The sequence below is a fragment of the Dendrobates tinctorius genome, unplaced genomic scaffold, assembly GCF_039654945.1.
Source record: "Dendrobates tinctorius isolate UK_male_01 unplaced genomic scaffold, ASM3965494v1 ptg000362l, whole genome shotgun sequence".
NCBI lineage: Eukaryota > Metazoa > Chordata > Amphibia > Anura > Dendrobatidae > Dendrobates > Dendrobates tinctorius.
In genome coordinates, this window is record NW_027362028.1 from 1,253,404 (window position 1) to 1,277,500 (window position 24,097).

Genomic DNA, 24,097 nt, shown 5'->3' on the forward strand with positions numbered 1-24,097 from the left:
AGAGGATAAGGGAGATTTTGAATTTCTGCAGACACTTGTGGACACTGGACACTTTTGGATTGTGTGAGGCCCAATGAATATCTGAGCGCTATGTGACAGGCTCGATGGCACAGCTGTGACCAAAGTGACTAGAGGATAAGGGAGATTTTGAATTTCTGCACACACTTGTGGACACTGGACACTTTTGGATTGTGTGAGGCCCAATGAATATCTGAGCGCTATGTGACAGGCTCGATGGCACAGCTGTGACCAAAGTGACTAGAGGATAAAGGAGATTTTGAATTTCTGCACACACTTGTGGACACTGGACACTTTTGGATTGTGTGAGGCCCAATGAATATCTGAGCGCTATGTGACAGGCTCGATGGCACAGCTGTGACCAAAGTGACGAGAGGATAAGGGAGATTTTGAATTTCTGCAGACACTTGTGGACACTGGACACTTTTGGATTGTGTGAGGCCCAATGAATATCTGAGCGCTATGTGACAGGCTCGATGGCACAGCTGTGACCAAAGTGACTAGTGGATAAAGGAGATTTTGAATTTCTGCACACACTTGTGGACACTGGACACTTTTGGATTGTGTGAGGCCCAATGAATATCTGAGCGCTATGTGACAGGCTCGATGGCACAGCTGTGACCAAAGTGACTAGAGGATAAAGGAGATTTTGAATTTCTGCACACACTTGTGGACACTGGACACTTTTGGATTGTGTGAGGCCCAATGATATCTGAGCGCTATGTCACAGGCTCGATGGCACAGCTGTGACAAAAGTGACTAGAGGATAAGGGAGATTGGATTGCTTTGAAAAAAGCAGTTTGCAGAGCAGTGGGTAAACAGCAATGCCAGCCTGTCAGGAAGCCTTAAATGGCAGCCCAACAACCAACACCACTGATACACCACAACATAGCCTCCCCTTGCACTGCACAGTGACTGTTGTGTTGTGCAGGCCAAATCGCTAGCAGCAGAAGCAGTTTTTTTTTCTTCTCAGTAGGACAAAAAAAAAAAATTGGGATTGCTTTTAAAAAAGCAGTTTGCGGAGCAGTTGGTAAACAGCAATGCAGGAATGTCAGGAAGCCTTAGAAGGCAGCCCAACAACCAACACCACTGATACACCACTATATAGCCTCCCCTTGCACTGCACACACAGTGACTGGTGTGTGGTACAGGCCAAATCGCTAGCAGCAGAAGCAGTTTCTTTTTCTTCTCAGCAGGACAAAAAAAAAAAATTGGGATTGCTTTTAAAAAAGCAGTTTGCGGAGCAGTGGGTAAACAGCAATGCAGGAATGTCAGGAAGCCTTAGAAGGCAGCCCAACAACCAACACCACTGATACACCACTATATAGCCTCCCCTTGCACTGCACAGTGACTGGTGTGTTGTACAGGCAAAATCGCTAGCAGCAGAAGCAGTTTTTGGTGTCTTCTTCCCTGCCTAACGCTCTCCCTACAAAATCAGCAGCAGCAGCAGCTCTCCCTATTCTGAGATCAGCATGAGTAAGATGGCGGTCGGCGTGCACGCCCTTTTATACCCCCTGTGACTCCCCCCAAAGCAAACCAATCACTTGCATGCCCTTCTGAAAGATGGTGGTGACCCGTGCCTATGTCATCACGTTGCCCACAGTGTCCGTGGATCCTGATTGGCTGAAAAAGAGCGCAAAACAAACTTTTGAAACGCGACTTTGGCGCGTAAGTCGCCGACCTCGTGGCCGACCTCATCCTAGGGTCGGGTTTCGTTTCATGAAACCCGACTTTGCCAAAAGTCGGCGACTTTTGAATTTTTTCGACCCGTTTTGCTCAACTCTACTAACGAGTATACTCGCTTACCCTTAAAGGGGATATCACAGCTCACAGCTTAGCAATAGAGATAGTGAGATAAAGTCATAAAACACTGAATAAATATTAAAGATAGTGTGTGACAGTGACAGTACAGTGGTGAAAAAGATTAGCAGGAAAGAAAGAGACAATAATACAGATTTAATTGATAGGGAGAAAGAGATAGTAGAGTCACTGTATCAACCATTTATCAGGGTAATTGGAGGTTTTAGAATATTTTTGTTGAACCGATTCCCTGCAAATCAAATTTGCAGGTAAAATTCAGAAAACCTGGCGACTTAAAATTTCAAAAGATTCACTGATCTGTAATTGTGATTTCTTGGTTTGTAGACAAGAGGAAACTGATTATCTGGGAAAAACTATTTGCCCTTCTTGCCGATCGCATATTAATATTTCACATGCAAATGAGTCAATTTTGGATAATTTTATGTACTATACAAAGCGCCATGTAAAAGTTTAGGCACCCCTGGTAAAATTACTGTAACAGTTGAAAATGAAATGATCTAAAAGGCCTAAAGTTAAAGATGACACATTTACTGTGTAGTTTAGGCAAAAAATATATATTGTGGTGTAGTAACCACTGTGTCCGCTAGGGGGCGCTGTGTGGAGGTCCCAGGAAAAAGGATGAATGGCAGAATATTGAATGGCCGTTAGGTATCTCAAAGTGGGTGGCTTTGAGATGGAGACTTATGTATGTGTGATCAGCAAGGTCTTTGCTGAGATGCTGATTTAATATGAGAGGGAGAAGTCTCCAGGTAACTAGAGAGATGGGCTGGACTGGTTACCTACAAACCCACCTAGGGGTGTGTCTGAAAATGCCTGTAGTAAAAGGCTATGTGAGTGTGTGAAGGACCTGTGATGAGGTCATAGTCACGTGACCCGGTGGGCGTGGCTATGAACGATATAATGTGGCCAGGGTAGGTCACATGTGGGGAATGCAGGGACCTGGTTGGTCCAGAGCGGAAGGTCCCATGCGCAGGATTGTCTCCTGGCTAACAGCCTGTGTGTGGCTGTGTGTAATGGCTACCAGAGCCTGAAAGTTCCCTGGAGGGATATGGACGCCTGCAGTATGAGTGACGGAACCATGTGGAGACCCTGACGTGGGTGAGATAAATGAGGCTAAGAGAGCCAGTATGCTGGATATTAAACAACCTGTGTGAACACGGGGTTTACAGAGTGAAGCTATAATTGACGCTCTGCTGTTTATGTGAAGCTTTGTTGATTGCTTCTATCGGTTTATGCTGCATAATAAACTGCATGGACTGCTATGCTTGATGGAAAACCCGGGCCGGATGTGTTTTGTTTGCTGCCAAGCGAGAATTCCCCAAGTAAATGACAGCCCTGCCTCACAATATATATATTTTGATATAATTTTACATTTTAAAAATTACAAACAGGAAAATGGGTCAATGCAAAAGTTTGGGCACCCTTGGAGATCTGTATGCTCAGATAACGTTGACCAAGATTTCAGACTTTAAATAGTCTGTTAGTGTTATGGCTTGTTCACCATCATCGTTACGAAAGGACAAATGATGCAAATTTCCTAGCTTTATTGAAACCCAGCCTCCTCTAACCTTGTGCCAAAAAACAGCAGCCATGAGTTCCTCTTATCAGCTGCTGACCACTCTGAAAATGAAAAGTGTGGAGGCCCACAAAGCAGGAGAAGGCTACAAGAATAAAGCAAAGTGTTTTCAAGTTGCCCTTTCCTCAGTTCGGAATGTAATTAAGAAATGACAGTTACCAGGAACTGTAGACGTCAAGATAAGTTCTGGAAGACCAAGCAAAATTTCAGTGCAAGCTGCTCATAGTATTGCTAGAGAGGCAAATTAGAACCCTCGTTTGACTGTAAAAGACCTTCATAAAGATTTTGCAGACTCTGGAGTTGTGGTACATTGTTCTACTGTTCAGAGACACCTGCATAAATATGGCCTTCATGGAAGAGTCATCAGAAGAAAACCTCTCCTGTGCCTTCATCATAAAATGCAGCATCAGAAGTATGCAAGAGATCATCTAAACAAACCTGATGTATTTTGGAAACAAGTCCTGTGGACCGATGAAGATAAAACAGAAATCTTTGGCCACAATAATCAAAGGAATGTGTGGAGGAAAAAGGGCACAGAATTTCAGGAAAAGAACATCTCGTCAACCATTAAGCATGGGGGTAGATCAAACATAGCTTGCGGTTGTGTTGCAGCCAATGGCGCAGGTAACATTTCACGGGTAGAGTGAAGAATGGATTCAGTGAAATTTCGACAAATTCTTAATGCAAACATAACACCATCTGTAAAAAGCTGAAGGTGAAAAGAGGAAGCGGATGGCCTCTACAAATGGAGAATGATCCTAAACACATGTCACAATCCACAATAGACGACCTCAAAAGGCGCAAGCTGAAGGTTTTACTATGGCCCTCACAGTCCCCTTGTTAGGAATGGCAGAACGCACTAAATAAAAATGATAATAAAGTGAGTTCGCTGCTCGGGGTCCACCGTGCAGTAAGTGTTACAACCGCTGCTGAGTGATGGCAGGAGCAAAATGGCGGTATAATGCGCACGGGTTCAACTTCACCGTAGTGCGCAGAGCGGGCTCTGTTCACACACAGAGACGCCGCGACACAAAACACAAAGAACACTGAACCTGTTAGTGTCACAGAGTTCAGTCAAAATGCACACACGGTATATGGTCACAGGAGCAGGCCTTAAGACAGAGGAGCTGCGTCCTTCTAGACCTACCATGTGTGCGGCGTCTCTACTGCGAGCGCCAAGAAGGGCTGCAACTGCAGCGCGGTGTAGGACACTGCCGCTGGACGACAAGGCTGGAAGGCAAGCGTGATGTCGGACTCCAGCGTAGCGGTGCGGTGAGCACAGTGGCTTAAGGCTTGCCACAGACTGGCGCTGACTGCTGAACTAATTCCCTATCCACATGCGTAATATCAGAGGGAAGGGGTTTCATAATAAGTCAGTCACCAGAATCATACATCCGTCAGCATTCACACATAGCAGTATAGTCTATACTAGCGCATGGCGTAACGGCCATGCGCGCTTTTTATAGCCGTGTGGGACCTTCCAGATCTCCGAGATGGACCAATGAGATCTGGAACAGGACCTGGGCACATGACTCCCGATCTCCAATGGGAGATCATCTTGTGAGCATGCCCAGTAGGAGCACAGAGGGACTTAGTCTCTGGAGCGGTCTGCTGCAAAGTAATCTCCTCTGTAGTAGAAAGACAGCAGGAGACCGCAGAATGTGAGGCTCTAGATTCCTGCAGAGCAGACACAGAAACCTGACGCCTAACATTACCCCCCCTCCTAGGGCCCCCTCCTCTTTGAGCCTTCCAATCCACCACCCTGTGCCCATCAGAGGCATAGGCCTCAGACTCGTCCGAAGGCAAGTCTGAGGGCCCGGTAAGAAAATGGGGCACGTGGAAGGTATCAGAGGCGGCAAGATTGCCAGGTTTAAGAAGGGACACTTAGGAGACAACGGGCGCTGCAAAACCGCCCGGAGCATAAGTTGAAATGGAACACCGCAGTGTGACGGCGGACGTCTCCACTCTCTGTTTAAGGAGGTTTACCCGAGCACACGAGGCGCATGCCTGAATATATTTCTTAATGTCCCGAGCCCTGTGCGGCCACCAATACGACCCCGCCAGGAGTTTTGTGGTCTGCATGTAGCCACAGTGACCACCCGTCCTGGACGCGTGTGCCCACGCGAGGACCTTCTGCCGAAGGTGGGGAGGGACAAAGGTCTTGCCCGGCGGCACAGAGTTTGACCATTGCGGGGCACTGTTGTCCTGAGAAACAGCACGTTGACAATGGCAACCGCAAATGGAGTTTTGCGCCGGACGCACCTCGAGAACGGCGCGAGACACCTCCATGGGCTCTGGGAGTGGAATCTCTGGCTCGGGTGGTTCCAGAGGTTCAAAGAGGTTGGGAGCCGGAGTAACCCTCCATCTGGATTGAGCACGCTCCAGCCCGCGCTCCGAAAAACGGAGATCAATACGGGTGGCAATGGCAATCAGCTCCTCCAGATTTGCAGGAACCTCTCTGGTAGAAAGATCATCCTTAACATGCTCAGTTAAACCTCTCCAAAACACAGGGATGAGGGCTTTGTCAGACCACTTCAGCTCAGAAGCCAGTGTCAGAAAACTGACTAACCGAGAGGGATCCCTGAGTCAAAGCCAGTAGCTGTAGAGAGGTGTCGTGCATGACCCATGGTCCCAAGAAGACCTGCTTAATAGCTTTTAAAAACTGTGCAGCGGTCTGAACTTCTGGGTCACCACGCTCCCATAGTGGCGTAGCCCACTTCAACGCCTTGCCCGACAGAAGGGAAACAATAAACCCCACCTTGGCCCGTTCCATTGGGAATCGCGCAGGCAGTAACTCCAGCTGGATAGAGCACTGGCTGATGAAACCTCTACAGGAGGCGCCATCGCCAGAAAATTTATCGGGCAACGGGAGGCGGGTAACTGTCGGCGCGTGGGAGGACGTGGACATACAGGAAACCGCCTCGGCGATCGCCTGTACAGCAGCCTCCGAAGACTTCGCCGCTGCGATGACACTCTCAAGAGTAGCCAACCGGCCCTCTAGCTGGCGAATGCACTGAAGGAGTTGCTGCTGTTCTGCCATCACTAGCCAGACCCTGGCGCTAGTTTAATGTTAGGAACGGCGGAACGCATTAAATAAAAATGATAATAAAGTGAGTTCGCTGCTCGGGGTCCACCGTGCAGTAGGTGTTACAACCACTGCTGAGTGATGGCAGGAGCAAAATGGCGATATAATGCGCACGGGTTCAACTTCACCCATAATGTGCAGAGCGGGCTCTGTTCACACACAGAGACGCCGCAACACAAAACACAAAGAACACTGAACCTGTTAGGCCTCTTTCACACATCAGGTTTTCTGCTTCAGGCGCGATCCGGCGCTTTTGACTAAAACCGGATCCGTCGAAATGCAATGCCGGATCCGGTTTCCCCCCCACTGACTTGCATTAGAGCCGAATCGAGCCGGATGGCCATGTGTTTCATCCGATTTTCGCCGGATCCGGCAATGTGACGCGATCCGGCGTCTGGAAAAAACGGTGACTGTAACGTTTTTTGTATCCGTCGAAAAAGGCTTTTTCATACAATGAAAGCCTATGAGCGCCGCAATGCACCGGATCCGGCGACAGCCGGATCCGGCGGCCGGATCCGGTTTTTTTGGTCTGAGCATGCTCAGTAGCTCTGCCCACAGGACATATACACTCACTGGCCACTTTATTAGGTACACCATGCTAGTAACGGGTTGGACCCCCTTTTGCCTTCAGAACTGCCTCAATTCTTCGTGGCAGAGATTCAACAAGGTGCTGGAAGCATTCCTCAGAGATTTTGGACCATATTGACATGATGGCATCACACAGTTGGCGCAGATTTGTCGGCTGCACATCCCTGATGCGAATCTCCCGTTCCACCACATCCCAAAGATGCTCTATTGGATTGAGATCTGGTGACTGAGGAGGCCATTTGAGTACAGTGAACTCATTGTCATGTTCAAGAAACCAATCTGAGATGATTCGAGCTTTATGACATGGCGCATTATCCTGCTGAAAGTAGCCATCAGATGATGGGTACATTGTGGTCATAAAGGGATGGACATGGTCAGCAACAATACTCAGGTAGGCTGTGGCGTTGCAACGATGCTCAATTGGTACCAAGGGGCCCAAAGAGTGCCAAGAAAAAATTCCCCACACCATGACACCACCACCACCAGCCTGAACCGTTGATACAAGGCTGGATGGATCCATGCTTTCATGTTGTTTACGCCAAATTCTGACCCTACCTTCCGAATGTCGCAGCAGAAATCGAGACTCATCAGACCAGGCAACGTTTTTCCAATCTTCTACTGTCCAATTTCGATGAGCTTGTGCAAATTGTAGCCTCAGTTTCCTGTTCTTAGCTGAGAGGAGTGGTACCCAGTGTGGTCTTCTGCTGCTGTAGCCCATCTGCCTCAAAGTTCGACGCACTGTGCGTTCAGAGATGCTCTTCTGCCTACCTTGGTTGTAACGGGTGGCAATTTGAGTCACTGTTGCCTTTCTATCAGCTCGAACCAGTCTGCCCATTCTCCTCTGACCTCTGGCATCAACAAGGCATTTCCGGCCACAGAACTGCCGCTCACTGGATTTTTTTTCTTTTTCGGACCATTCTCTGTAAACCCTAGAGATGGTTGTGCGTGAAAATCCCAGTAGATCAGCAGTTTCTGAAATACTCAGACCAGCCCTTCTGGCACCAACAATCATGCCACGTTCAAAGGCACTCAAATCACCTTTCTTCCCCATACTGATGCTCGGTTTGAACTGCAGGAGATTGTCTTGACCATGTCTGCATGCCTAAATGCACTGAGTTGCCGCCATGTGATTGGCTGATTAGAAATTAAGTCTTAACACACAGTTGGACAGGTGTACCTAATAAAGTGGCCAGTGAGTGTATAAAAGCAAGACAATGGGACCCTCAGCCACACCCAACATGCCACCCAAGAAAAGAACCAGGAGCAGGAGAAGGCAGCAGACATCTGCAGCAGCAGCACCATCAGCACCACCCCAAATGGAGCAGCATGCTGAACAACGGGAGGGGAGTCCAGCAGCAGATGAGAGACGGTAATTATCAAATCCCCCATTCCTCCAAACTAGGGCTATGGAATATCAAGATATTCATTGGCCCTTTGTTTCTCTTTATTCAACAGCCGCCCAATAGATGCAGCAGCAGCAGCAGCAGCAGCAATGGCAGCAGCAGAAACACCACCCACAGCCATGGAGTCTGGCCATGAGGAAGACAGCACATCTTCTGGGAGCCCTCCCTCGCATCGTCAGCGTTTGACGGTAAGTTTTTATTTCCAAAATCCATCATCTCTGTAATATATGTCTATTCATTGCCTTTTATTTCAAAACAGGAATCACAAGATGAAGAGGAGCTCCCAGAAGAAGAAGGAAGGGGTGGACAGACACCTGGAGTGGGCTCACAATTGGTAAGTTTTTTGCATCAAACGCAGAAACACAACATCACACTACACACAACACATAGAAAACAATGTTCTGCAGACCACACACAGCAAACAAATGCCTACATCCAAAGACATAACATTTTTTGTTTTCTTCTCTAGTCTTCCCAATCTGGTGCTTGGCCAAGAGGTCCTCGCAGTGCCTCCCAGGGTCGTCGGCGACAGCAACGCGGCGGTCACCAGCGTGTAAGTATAAATATTTTTGCTTTGTTTTTTTGCACTTTTTATTTCATTTCTTTTGTGGAGGCTAATTATGTTATTTTTGTCTTTTTCTTTAACAGCCTTCACAGCGTGCTCCCGACTCTGACGGTGAGGATGGAGGGATTGATGTGGAGCGCCTCATCGATCTCGTCAGAGAAAGGGAGCCGCTCTGGAATATGGCTGACCGCCGCCACGCTGACCTTATCGTTACCCGACGACTCTGGGAGGAAATCTGTTCGCTCCTTGTGGACCGCTGGGAGGACCTCGAAGCTCGGGCCCAGATTAAAGAGCGTAAGTATATACAGTACCGGTTGCTTGATTTAAACCTGTGTTTCCCGAACTCCAGTCCTCGTGGTCCCCACGGATCATGTGTTCAGGATTTCTATTTACTTTGGAAATCCTGAAAACATGACCCCTGGGGACCATGAGGACTGGAGTTTGGGAAACACTGATGTTGTATACTAACCACTTTGTCCTTTCTCGTTTCAGGGGAGAGAATTGTGAAGCGGTGGCGGTCTGTGAGGGATCGTTTCAAGAAGGAGTTCAATAAAGAGATGCGGGCCCCGAGTGGATCTGGAGGTTGCAGGAGCAAGTACAAGTACGCACGAGCCCTGTCGTTCCTCCGGGAGACAATGCTCACCAGAAGGTAAATATTACACACCACATGTGACAAAAAAATGTTTAGATGTAACTTTTTTTTTTCAGCCAGGGCCATACCATGTCAGTATTTTAATTGTTTTTTTTTTCTCTTTATTCCACAGCACGGTGAGCAGCACTCGGGAGCCTGCACGATTGGACCCTTCTGAGGCGATCCCTGAGGAGACCGGCACCGAGGGAGACTTCGACCGCCCCGGTACATCTGCACCTTCCCAGCCTTCCCACTCATTCGACCCATCAGTCCCATCCACCAGCACAGGAGCATCGTGGCCGCCTACATTACATGAAGCTGCTGGTGAGGAGATCGCTTTCCCTTTACCCCACCCTTCTGCCCCTGCTACCTCTAGTACACCTGCGGGTACTGGGCGGCAGCGGCAGAGGGGTCAGGAAAAGACTTATGCGCCAGAGTTCTTGCATCTGAATGCATCTTTCCAGAACTGTCTAAAAGTCTTGTCAGAGCAAATCTCCGCAGGCTATCAGCAGAGCAACTCCAGCATTCTGGAGGTGAAGACACTTCTGCAAACCATGCATTCAGAAACAAGATCTTCGCCAAACCACACCTTTTTCAGGTCTGTTGTGGAGCGCATGGAAACGCTCTCTCCTGCCCAGCAGATGCATGTAATGCATTCGTGCCATGGTGCTCTCCAGCAAGTTACCTCCCAACCTCCTCCTCCCACCACAGTAGTTCCTCCACCTGCACCCCCTCCAGCCACTTTCCATCCTCCCCCTCCTATTACATCTACACCCCCTCCAGCCACTTTCCATCCTCCCCCTCCTATTACATCTACACCCCCTCCAGCCACTTTCCATCCTCCCCCTCCTATTACATACCATCCACCTCCCCAGCACCATCCACCTCCCCAGCACCATCCACCTCCCCAGCACCATCAACCTCCACAGCACCAGCAACCTCCCCAGTACCAGCAACCTCCCCAGTACCAGCAACCTCCCCAGTACCAGCAACCTCCCCAGTACCAGCAACCTCCCCAGTACCTGCAAACTCCCCAGTACCAGCAACCTCCCCAGTACCAGACATCTCCCCACTTCCAGCAACCTGCCCCGTACCAGACATCTCCCCACTTCCAGCAACCTGCCCCGTACCAGACATCTCCCCACTTCCAGCAACCTGCCCCGTACCAGACATCTCCCCACTTCCAGCAACCTGCCCCGTACCAAACTCCTTCCCCATACAACTTGCCATCAACATCATCTGCTCCTACAGTCCCTGCCCAACCCTCCACTCCACCACCCACCACCTCTTCTGCTTCCCACATGTCCACCCATTCTGTAGTTTTTTCCACACCTTCACCTCTAACTGTTCCTTCCCCACAACGATCCCAGTCCTCTCTCCACACACCCAGTGTCGAAGTGTCCCGCAGCCCCTCCAGCAGTATTTCCACCACACACTACACAGATTTATAATGTGTGTATTTAAATAAAAATGACCAGTTTTATGGTTTCAGTTTTATAGTTTCAAAGTTTTATTAAACAAGTTTATTAAAATTTTAAAAAAGTTTACTAAAAAAAACATTTTTCAATAAAAGTTAAATTATTTTACACTGGTTGTCTGTCATTTCTTTCTGCGGCGAAAAAGGTTAAATACAGGGTATTTAAAAGGTGAAATGGTATTCAAAACCAGGTATATAACTGTGGGTAAATTTTAGCTTTTTGGCACAGTTGTGTTCCTGGTTGTGTTTGAAGCAAAGTATTTCACCTGAAAAGTTGTGTTTATTGTTGGTGATTTCCTAACAATGTACACAACTTTTGTTAAAAGGTGAAATACTTTGCATAAAACACAACCAGGTACACACCTGTGGCCTAAAGCTAAAAATAGAGACCATGGCAAGATAGCCAACTTTGGTTGGCAAAGGTATATACTGTTGGTACAGAAGGTACACAAGTTTGGTTGGGCACAAATCTTTCACACTCTGTCATCCTGCCAGTGTACTCTGCCTTGAGGTGACATAAAGTATAGTGCAAAATTGTCCCTCATTACTGAAACCGTCACAGAACTTCTAGTGGTAATGTCATGGTAATCTTGCAAGGTGGTTTCTTCAGAGGTGTCCTCAATGGAAATGGGTTCCTTGCAGATAACAAAATTGTGGAGTACCACGCACGCTTTGATCACCTCGTCCACAGTTTCTGTCTTGAGGTTGATCGCAGTCAATAGGACCCGCCATTTGGCTGTCAGAATACCAAAGGTACATTCAACCATTCTTCTTGCTCTTGTGAGGCGGTAATTAAAAATGCGTTTTGGTCTTGTCAATCCTCTGCTAGAGTACGGTTTCAAAAGGTGTTCTGACAGCTGGAAGGCTTCATCCCCTACACAGACAAATGGCATAGGTGGACCAGATGTTTGCGGCAGCGGTCTAGGTGGTGGGAACTGGAAGGTGTTTCCATACAGTTTACGCCCCATGGCAGACAGTTTGAAAACTTGAGAGTCATTGGAGCGGCCATAGGCCCCAATATCAACCGCAATAAATTTGTATTCCGCGTCAGCGATGGCCATGAGGACAATTGAAAAATATTTCTTGTAATTGAAATATTCCGATCCCGATCCAGCTGGCTTTACAATGCGGATATGTTTCCCGTCCACAGCGCCCAAGCAGTTGGGAAACTGACATATCTGTTGAAACTTGTCAGCAATTTCAATCCACCTCTCTGTTGTGGGCTCTGGTAAAAACTCTTCAGCTAAGGAGTCCCACAGTGCACGGCATGTGTACTTCACAATTCCAGATATGGTGGAAATCCCGAGTCTGTACTGGAAATGCAGTGACGAAAGGGATTCTCCAGTTGCAAGAAATCTGTGGGGAATTAAAAAACAATAAATTAGTTTTAAATCACAGCATTACATACCAAAACTGAGCTATAACACTTGGAGATACAAACTACCGCCAACAAGATTGCAGTGAAAGTGTGCTCTGATGCGATCACATCCAATACATGTGGCTTACCTTAAAGTCACCATCAGACGCTCTGTGGGTGAAACAGAGAAGCGGCAATAGGTGTCCGCTTTTCTTATGAGGTGTGCAATGCGCTCCACCAAGTAATCAAAATTATCCATTTTCATCCTAACATATCCAAAAAATGTATCTGGGTTTCGTCGAAGGTCCATGCAGAGTGTAGAATAGACCCCACGCGTCATTCTCTTGGCTGTGATGGGGTGGATCCACAAACGTCGTCTACGATGCCTGATGCGCTGCTGTCTCACTCTCTCCTTCTCCAGAACAATCACCCTCAAATGATTCGCCTCCGCTATAAAATCCGCCAAATTCTTCAAAATATTTCCAATGACAACATCCATCTTCGCCAGTCACTTGCTCTTCTCTCCAACCTGCACTTTCTCCTCTACAACCTGTCAAAGAAGGGCTGTAGGAACATGCTATATATAGTTTTCCAGTAGCCAATCCCATTCGGAAGGCCACAAGGGTCAATTTTAAAAACCGGATCCGGCGTAATCCGTCGAAAAACGGATGAACCGGATGAGACGGATCCGGTTTTGTCTGTCAAGAAAAAGACGGATCCGGCAGAAAACCAGATCCGTCACATCCGGTTTTACTAAACATTTGCCGGACGCCGAAAACCTGAAGTGTGAAAGTAGCCTAAGTGTCACAGAGTTCAATCAAAATGCACACACGGTATATGGTCACAGGAGCAGGCCCTAAGACAGAGGAGCTGCGTCCTTCTAGACCTACCGTGTGTGCGGCGTCGCTACTGCGAGCGCCAAGGGGGGCTGCAACTGCAGCGCGGCGTAGGACACTGCCGCTCGAAGACAAGGATGGAAGGCAAGTGGGTCGCCCTCACACCCAGGGCAGCGGGGTACCCGGTACCGGGCCGGTGTCAGGGGGATGTGTCACAGCAGCAGTGACTCGGTCCGTGGCCCTGGGCGCCCAATATCAATGGCGGTGATGTTAATAGTGTTATAGTTTATTTGAATAGTTCGTGACGCCACCCGTGGTGTTTGGCAAGGGAGATGTTAAGCCAACGCTGCATGCAGATCTGCTGGGACCGATGGTGTGTTGCAGCAAAGCTGGTGTAGCTCCCCACAGGTGGAGTTGTAGTCCCAGGGCAGTGTAGGTGCAATGGACGAGGAGAGGCGCAGAATGGTATAGATGCTGTCACCTAGATGTAGCGGTGCTGAAGATGTTAGCGACGAATGAATGGAGGACACCAGGGCTTGCGGTTTCAAAGCTTTACTCACAGTTCGTGGTACCCACTGGTGCCTGCCTCCGTGCCGTGTCCTCTGGGGTAGAGACTCAATCAACCTCCCGGGCAAGTCAGGGTTCTCCTCTCCAACACTCCGCCAACATGTGCCTTTCCTGAACGACTCCTCTATTGCGCCTTTTAGTGTGAAGAACTCCAGTACTGTGGTTACTCTGAAGTTCCTCCTGTCAGATGTTCCTAGAACCTTACTTGTATGACAGTGGGATGCAGGTGTGGAGTGTGGAAAGGAGTTCCCAACTTACCTAGGCGGTGGAGCACTACACCTTAGGAGAAGGTGCAGTACCTCTGTGGCGACTGAGCCTCAGGGGCCCCACACAAGCGCAATGTCGGACGCTAGCATAGCGGTGCGGTGAGCACAGTGGCCTAAGGCTTGCCACTGACTGGCGCTGACTACTAAACTAATTCCCTATCACCATGCGTAATATCAGAGGGAAGGGGTTTCAAATGAGTCAGTCACCAGAGTCATACATCCGTCACCATTCACACATAGCAGTATAGTCTATACTAGCGCATGGCGAAACGGCCATGCGCGCTTTTTATAGCCGTGCGGGACCTTCCAGATTTCCGAGATGGACCAATGAGATCTGGAACAGGACCTGGGCACATGACTCCCGATCTCCAATGGGAGATTGTCTCGTGAGCATGCCCAGTAGGAGCACAGAGGGACTTAGTCTCTGGAGCGGTCTGCTGCAAAGCAATCTCCTCTGCAGTAGAAAGACGGCAGGAGACCGCAGAATGTGAGGCTCTGGATTCCTGACGTCTAACACCCCTGATCTGAACATCATTGAAAATCATTGTTTGGATAAGAAAAAATTAAAAATAATCCCACCATGGCAAGGTGTACCCCAAACGGGACCATCAAGACCAAGTGTACCCCTATCGGGACTTTGTAAGATACGAGCTTGGGATGGACTGTCTGCAAAAGATTGGAAACAGATTAATCAGATCCTTGCAGTGTAAATTGAAGTGCTCAACATTTCCCCTTTAAATCCTCAGCTGTGTGTTACCTCCATGAGTATAGACTGTAATGACAGTTCTTGTTGACCTAAGCTCACCCCGCGCCGTCAATTATAAAACGTCTGATGATTTTACTCTTGTGTAATTGCAGCTAATCCCTATAATAAAGCTCTACTGTTACGTTTCCCTGCAGATTGACACTATGCAAAGGTGACGCATAAAAATGTATCAGAGACCTTGATAGTTATTAACAGATTCAGAGGCTCGTCTTTATAAATCATGGCCGCCTGCCCGGGTTGGAGATGTCTCATTATTCATGTATTCTTGTAGGGCTTAGATCCATGTTTCAATATTTTGCAGCCGACACCTAAACACATCCGTAAATCTCAGCCTGATACTTCTGTAGTGAGATTTATTAGGAGATTCTCATAATCCGTCTAATATAATAAGACAGAATGATGAAGTTAGTATTTATCAAAATCATCTGAATGGTTCTGCACTATTTCAAGAAAATATCGTCTATCTTAAAAGCAGCAGAACGCGGAGGGGCAAAGTGCTAAATTCTGACCTAAAAAGTTTTCTATTATTTGATTATTTTATGTTACAAATTGTTTAATAACTGCCAAGACTCTTAGAGAAAGCCTGTGAGTCCAGCTCCTCCCACCCACTTATAGAAAAAGCCTGTGAGTCCTGCTTCTCCCACCAACCTATAGAGAAAGCCTGTGAGACCTGCTTCTCCCACCAACCTATAGAGAAAGCCTGTGAGTCCTGCTTCTCCCACCCACTTATAGAGAAAGCCTGTGAGTCCTGCTTCTCCCACCAACCTATAGAGAAAGCCTGTGAGTCCTGCTTCTCCCACCAACCTATAGAGAAAGAGTGTGAGACCTGCTTCTCCCACCCACTTATAGAGAAAGCCTGTGAGTCCTGCTTCTCCCACCCACTCATAGAGAAAGCCTGTGAGTCCTGCTTCTCCCACCAACCTATAGAGAAAGCCTGTGAGTCCTGCTTCTCCCACCCACTCATAGAGAAAACCAGTGAGTCCTGCTTCCCCATCCACTCATAGAGAAAGCCTGTGAGTCCTGCTTCTCCCACCAACCTATAGAGAAAGCCTGTGAGTCCTGCTTCTCCCACCAACCTATAGAGAAAGCCTGTGAGTCCTGCTTCTCCCACCAACCTATAGAGAAAGCCTGTGAGACCTGCTTCTCCCACCCACTTATAGAGAAAGCCTGTGAGTCCTGCTTCTCCCACCCACTCATAGAGAAAGCCTGTGAGTCCTGCTTCTCCCACCAACCTATAGAGAAAGCCTGTGAGTCCTGCTTCTCCCACCCACTCATAGAGAAAGCCTGTGAGTCCTGCTTCTCCCACCAACCTATAGAGAAAGCCTGTGAGTCCTGCTTCTCCCACCCACTCATAGAGAAAACCAGTGAGTCCTGCTTCCCCATCCACTCATAGAGAAAGCCTGTGAGCACTGCTTCCCCATCCACTCATAGAGAAAGCCTGAATCCTGCTTCTCCCACCCACTTATTGAGAAAGCCTGTGAGTCCTGCTTCCCCATCCACTCATAGAGAAAACATGTCAGTCCTGCTTCTCCCACCTACTTATAGAGAAAACCTGTGAGTCCTGCTTTGCCCACCTGCTTATAGAGAAAAAATGTCAGTCCTGCTTCTCCCACCCACTTATAGAAAAAGCCTGTGAGTCCTGCTTCTCCCACCTGCTTATAGAGAAAGCCTGTGAGTCCTTTTTCCTGTGTCCACTCTTAGAGAAAGCCTGTGAGACCTGCTTCTCCCACCCACTTAGTGAGAAAGCCTGTGTGTCCTGCTTCTCCCACAACCTATAGAGAAAGCCTGTGTGTCCTGCTTCTCCCACCCATATATAGAGGAAGTCTGTGAGTCCTTCTCCCCCCACCCATTCATAGAGAAAAGTCTCGGTTCCTCCTCCCAGTCCTAGAGAAATTCTGTGACTCCTGCTTCTCCTGCCCACTCAGAGAAAGCCTACTCCACCCACTCATAAAGAAAGCCTGTGAGTCCTGCTTTCTCCACCCACTTATAGAGAAAGCCTGTGAGTCCTGCTTCCTCTGCCCACTCACCGAGATAACCTGAGTCCTTTTTCCCCCTCCCATTCATAGAGAAAGCCTGTGAGTCACGTTCCTCTGAACTCGTGCAGACTGTATTTCTGCATTTATGATTTTACCCCCTCTACATCACGTGCATCGCCGCAGATGATGGTGGCGCTATGTACACATCTATATTAGGGTGTATCTTATCCTTAGTGATAAGAGCAGTGCACACTTTGTCTGCTGCAGCCCTCACTACAGGATACACTGTGCCCTCATGTGTATCTGTCTACTGTGTAACCACGTTCAGTTTGTTTGTTTTTTCACTTTTGCTTGATTAATGTCTCCTGCTGCTGAGGAAGTGTCCTGAGATTATTGTACTTCACAGGTAAGAATAACACCTGGATTAGTTCACAAAATGCCAAAATGTTAAGGTCAACATTGACTTATGACGACAGTGGCACATCCATCCTTTCATTCATCCATTTCCTTATTGTGAAACTAATCTGCAGTGGCGATAGTGCAGAATTACTTCCTAGATATTTGCCAATATAATAATATTACAAATTAAATGAGATCTGCACCTGGGAGTTAAAGGGCCTTTACACATAGCGATATCGCTATGTGTGATACTTACCTCCGACCGGCTTTCCCGCTGTCTGTCGCTGATCTCGCGAGATCGTGCAGCTCCATTTCTCATCGGGCGCTTCCTGCTGGCGCCGACGAGCGGCGCGTGGACGTGGGCGGGAGGACGTCAGGATCGCTGTATCGCTGCTGCATCGCTGAGAGTTCTGCCTGTGTGGCAGCTCACTAGCGACCATTTAGCGATGCACCAGCAATCCTGACCGGTTCGTATCATTGTCGGGATCACTGGTGCATCGCTAAATGTAAAGGGGCCTTTAGTCCAATTAAAGGGGTTGTCAGGAAAAGATGGAGCTTTGCTTTGAGACTAGATGTGTAAGACATAACATTCTCACTTACTGGGGGAAAAGCTGCACAGCCTCTGTTTGCTGCTGTAAAGCTCCAGTGGATTTTGGGAAAATATTGTACAGTAGAAGCAAAATTTTTTTGTAAAGACTTTGAGATATACAAAGGTTCAGTAGAGGTCTCAAGCTTCTATGTGGTCAAAAAGAGGGGTTAATCCAGCTTCCAGAATTGTTTGTAAAAAAAAAATGTATGGCAGGAGAAAGTGCAAAAAAATATGTACAAAAATCCGTTATATAGACAGCATAGCAGCGATGCGTTTCAAACGCCCATGGCGTTCTTTGTCATAGCTTCTATAGCAGCTCTACTGTCTGTAAAAGCTTAATTGTCAATTTACGGGACTGCTCAGAATTAGCCGTCAGGTGTATACATGAGGAATAACACTATTTCTTGCCATTATATGACTTGCAGTCTGCATTTTTTTTCAAAAGTTTTAACCACTGCAGGTCCTATCTCTAATTTTCATTTGTCTCTGTTCTAGTGAGTGAAGATTGGCTGTCGTGGTACACAGCACACACAGACATGAGGGATATCTCCTCTCCTGTCTCTTTGTAGCAAATGCTGAGCAGTGCAACTGTGAATCCAGCTATCTGGGGTGAGATAAAACATTTACTAGAAAGTAGTAAAATTGAGGACATTATACAGAAACACTGAGAAGTGTAGCTGTAAATTCAGCACTGTAGTGAGATAAAACAATTATTAGAAAGCAGCAGCAGCATGGAGGAGATTATAGAGCAATACTGAGTAGTGTAGCTGTGAATTCAGCTTTGGAGTGAGCTAAATCACTATTTATTTTTACTCATTTATATAGCGCCATTAATTCCGCAGCACTTTACAGACATTATAGGCACTGTCCCCAATGGGGCTCACAATCTAAATTCCCTATCAGTATGTCTTTGTAGTGTGGGAGGAAACTGAAGAACCAGGAGGAAACCCATGCAAACATGGGGAGAACATACAAACTCCTTGCAGATGTTGTCCTTGGTATGATTTGAACCCAGGACCCCAGCGTTGCAAGTCTGCAGTGCCAACTGAACCTAACTTATAGCCCTTCTCTATAGGCTTTGATTGACAGCCTTAATCTGATCCATCAGTGAGTTGACATTACTTCATGTTTTTCATATGAATGTTAGCATTTTTTCAATGCGAATGATGACTTCAGGAGGCAGGGAGAAGAAGTGGCTCATAAGTGGAGAAAGAAACAGATTTCTATAGTATGGTACATAACAAAGTGTCATATATTCAAGCGTCCTATTAATTCATACAAATTCCGTTACCAGACCACCAACCTCACCCTTGTGACCGTGCAACTTCCTCAAAGCAACCCCATGTTTTATGACATAGGGATGCTCCTGATTTGTCCTGACAACTTTGACCATATGATAAAATACATGTATCTCTATCCATAGTCTGATAAGCCTGTACAGTCCTGAGCAGCCAATCAGCAATCTCATTCATGAGACAACTTGCGAAAATGCCAGGATTTGGGGCCCCACGGCATGGAATTTCGAAGTCAGAGACTGAAAATGTAAGAAACTTGTAGCAGAGATAGATATAAGCTGTGCCCCGGTCCGTATACACCATTGTGCAGCGTCCCCTCTTCTTCCCTCGCCAGTTTGTCAGTGAAGTGAGGAGACAATTGCTGGAGTTTTGAGAGAAGAACATTGTCCCCTTTTTGTCTGATGTTGGATTCTCGCTGCTCCACAGTTTGGGGTTTTGCCTTTTTTTTTTGCTGCATAATTCAGCCAATATTTTCTATTAGTGAAACGTCTGTACTGCAAGAGGCTGATACATCCCACAAACTCTTCTTCTGTACAGCCAAGCTGCTGTGATGGATGCAGTATGTGGTTTACCATTGCTGAAATATGCAAGGCCTTCCCTGAAATAGACTTTGGCTCGATGGAGCAGATAACTCACCATTAATGGCACCTTTCATGTGTGTGCTGCCCTTGCCATAGGCACTAATGCCCTTCATACATTACAGGTGCAGAACTGTGTGATGATAGCAAGCTGAATGGTCCCTCTCCTTGATAACAAGCTGGATGGTCCCTCTCCTTGATAACAAGCTGGATGGTCCCTCTCCTTGATAACAAGCTGAATGGTCCCTCTCCTCGATAACAAGCTGGATGGTTCCTCTCCTCAATAAAAAGCTGAATGGTCCCTCTCCTCGGTAACAAGCTGAATGGTCCCTTTCCTCGATAACAAGCTGGATGGTCACTCTCCTCGATAACAAGCTGAATGGTCCCTCTCCCCGATAACAAGCTGGATGGTTCCTCTCCTCAATAAAAAGCTGAATGGTCCCTCTCCTTGATTACAAGCTGGATGGTCCCTCTCCTCGATAACAAGCTGGATGGTTCCTCTCCTCGATAACAAGCTGAATGGTCCCTCTCCTCGATAACAAGCTGAATAGTCTCTATCCTCCTGAGTCCGCAGGACACAGCTTCAAGGGTTTCCATAAAAAGTCATATTTTCATTCACTTGAAAACAGAACAGTTGTACATTTCATCTTCTTTGTCCATTATAAATGAGCATTGACCCAGAGAAGAAGGCAGCATATTTGAATTGTGCTGATATATGGCTTCTTGCTTACGTGACGGATCTTTCCCTTACATTTGTGGATTTCATGGTGAATTGTGTTCACAGACAATGATTTCTGGAGGTATTCTTGAGTCTATGGAGTGATTTGCATGACTGAATCATGCCTGTCTTCCACGTAGTTCCACCTGAGGACCTGTAGATCACAAGCATCTAATACTGACTTTTGTCATTGTCACTTGTGCACAAGGATTTCTCCAGAATCTCTGAATCCTCTGATATTATGTCCTGTAGACATTGAGATATTCAAAATCTTTGTAATTTTATGTTAAGGAACATAGGAACATTTTTCTGAAATTTTTTTCTTAATATTTAGACTTAGTTGTTCGCAGATTGGTGACCTCTGACCATATTTGCTACTGAGAGACTCTGCCTCTCTAACATGCTCTTTTTCTGACTTAGTAGATAATTGAACTCCAGCTATTTTTAATTAGTACCACTGACTTTTCCCTCCTTTTGTTAACCCGTTCCCACCTTTTTTTGAAACGTGTCGCTGACATAAATTTCTAAATGAGAAAATTTTTTCAAATGAAATGGAAAAATGTCTAACGTTCAACTTCTCATCTGTTCTATCTTCTGCTGTGAATAAAATATAGTTACAGTATAAGAGATTTCCAGATCATCACATACTGGTTTTCTTTACACCTTAAAGAGTGGCCCAACGTTTTTAGAAATGGGGTTGTATTCACAAATTGCAATTTAGTTTGTGTTCTCCAAGAAGCGACTTGTTGGGGGGGGGGATTGTAAAAAAATATCCACTAAAAACTCTCCAAAAAGACCACCTCTTCGAGAAGATCATCCACTTCTAAATTAGTGTTTGATCTCAAATGCCCTTGACTCCTTAAAGAACATTACTTTCTGCATTTGTGGGTGGTTGTCTCAGGAGGTTTCATTTTAGGTAATTCCCTGGTTGGATTCTTCAAGCCCATAGGCTGTAACTATGAAAAAAGCATATACAGAATGGGAGGAATAGGCCTAAGCAACAGCACGTGTGAAAAAGACTTGGGTATACTAATAGATCACAGACTGAATATGAGTCAACAGTGTGATGCAGCAGCAAAAAAGGCAAATACAATTCTAGGATGTATTAACAGAAGCATACAGTGTAGATCACGTGAAGTCATTAATTCCCTCTACTCCTCTTTGGTCAGACCTCATCTGGAATATTGTGTCCAGTTTTGGACACCACATTTTAAAAAAGACATCAACAAACTGGAGCAAGTTCAGAAAAGAGCAACCAGAATGGTGACCGGTCTGCAAACCCTGTCTTATGAGGAAAGGTTGCAGGACTTGGGATTGTTTAGTTTGCAAAAGAGAAGACTGAGAGGAGACTTAATAGCTGTCTACAAATATCTAAAGGGCTGTCACATTGTAGAAGGATCAACTTTATTCTCATTTGCACAAGGAAAGACTAGAAACAATGGGATGAAACTGAATGGGAGGAGACACAGATTAGATATTAGAAAAAACTTTTTGACAGTTAGAGTGATCAATGAGTGGAACAGGCTGCCACGAGAAGTGGTGAGTTCTCCTTCAATGGAAGTCTTCAAACAGAGGCTGGACAGACATCTGACTGGGATGATTTAGCGAATCCTGCTTTGAGCAGGGGGTTGGACCAGATGGCCGAGGAGGTCCCTTCCAACTCTACGATTCTATGATTCTACAAGGTTCTGGAGAAGTTGTGGACATTACAGTTCTACTGATGATGACTGATGTAATTTCTCCAAAGTCACCTTTACTTTAAATGACAAATATTTCAAAGATTAAATAAATTCTCAAAGACAAATCTGTTTTGATTCAGCTTCAGTTTTTGAAGAATTTGAGCTTTTAATTAGAAATGAGCGAAGCTGCCAAATTTCTAATTCACCAGATTCGCTCTGACTCAACCAGGAAATATTAAATTTATTCTGTGCCCCGATTGTAGAGCCCAGAGCATAAAAAAATTAAGGTGTTAAAACATTAAAAAATACAGTATGTTACGTACCTCTTCTTCCATTGTCCCACCAGGGATGCTTCCCGCCTTGTTATCCACAGGATTTGTCCCTCTGGCTCTTGTCTTCTCTATAGTCTTCACTCTTTGAAGACCCTGGTGCTGACCTGGCCTCACATAGAGATATGATGCCTGTCGTGATGTATGTTGAGGCATGTGGTGGGAGTCTTAGGCTGTGTGCACACGGTGCGGATTTTGCTGTGGAATTTTCCACGCAGGTTTTGCTAAATCTGCAGGTAAAATGACCTGCGTTTTACCTGCAGTTTTAGTGCAGATTTAGTGCAGTTTCTGTGCGGATTTCCCCTGCAGTTTTCACCTGAAGATTTCTATAATGGAGCAGATGAAAAACTGCTGATGAACTGCACAAAAGAAGTGAAGCGTTTTTTGTTTTACATAGCCTTAAATGGTGCTGTACATCACTTGCAGTTCTGCAGGGCCAAATCTGCTGCAGAACTGCACAGAATCTACACCGTGTGCACATAGCCTTATTCCTGCACCAGAGGCACCGAAGAGTGGAGACTGAAGAAAAGACAAGACCTGGATAGAGGAGGCGAGCAAGTGGAAGTCCAAGTGGTCACATCCTGTGGCAGAACAGGTGAATCCAGCTAAATTGCATCTAGTCGTCTTACAAATTGCGGGATTTGAGTAAATCGAATCTAAAAAAAAAAACCCGTAGCAAATGTGAATCAATTAGAATCAAAGTCAATTTTAGCTTAATTTTATCACATGAAGCAAATTATAAGAAACTAGAAGCCACTGTGCAGTGCGCTGCATTTATAGAGCTCATTTTCCTTTTCTTTTTTACATGCAGAACATTAGCTGCATATTGTGTTTGGTTTTCTGAGAGTGCTGCTGACTGCACTGCCTTGCTGATAGTGCTGCTGATTGCACTGCCTCGCTGATAGTGCTGCTGATTGCACTGCCTCGCTGATAGTGCTGCTGATTGCACTGCCTTGCTGGTAGTGCTGCTGATTGCACTGCCTTGCTGATAATGCTGCTGATTGCACTGCCCTGCTGATAATGCTGCTGATTGCACTGCCTCGCTGATAGTGCTGCTGATTGCACTGCCTTGCTGATAGTGCTGCTGATTGCACTGCCTCGCTGATAGTGCTGCTGATTGCACTGCCTTTCTGATAGTGCTGCTGATTGCACTGCCTCGCTGATAGTGCTGCTGATTGCACTGCCTCGCTGATAGTGCTGCTGATTGCACTGCCTTGCTGGTAGTGCTGCTGATTGCACTGCCTTGCTGATAATGCTGCTGATTGCACTGCCCTGCTGATAATGCTGCTGATTGCACTGCCTCGCTGATAGTGCTGCTGATTGCACTGCCTTGCTGATAGTGCTGCTGATTGCACTGCCTCGTTGATAATGCTGCTGATTGCACTGCCTTGCTGATAGTGCTGCTGATTGCTCTGCCTTGCTGATAGTGCTGCTGATTGCACTGCCTTGCTGATAGTGCTGTTGATTGCACTGCCTTGCTGATAGTGCTGCTGATTGCACTGCCTCGCTGATAGTGCTGCTGATTGCACTGCCTCGCTGATAGTGCTGCTGACTGCACTGCCTCGCTGATAGTGCTGC

General features: G+C 46.6%; 1 long non-coding RNA gene across 1 annotated transcript in view; it reads left to right on the forward strand.

Moving 5' to 3' along the window:
- Positions 1–20,262, forward strand: part of LOC141075554 (uncharacterized) — a 53,977-nt gene extending 33,715 nt beyond the window's left edge. Inside the window, exons 2-4 of the long non-coding RNA XR_012227296.1 lie at positions 18,416–18,529; positions 19,344–19,462; positions 19,919–20,262. This is a non-coding gene — a long non-coding RNA (uncharacterized lncRNA). The remainder of the gene's footprint in view (positions 1–18,415; positions 18,530–19,343; positions 19,463–19,918) is intronic.
- Positions 20,263–24,097: the final 3,835 nt, after the last annotated feature.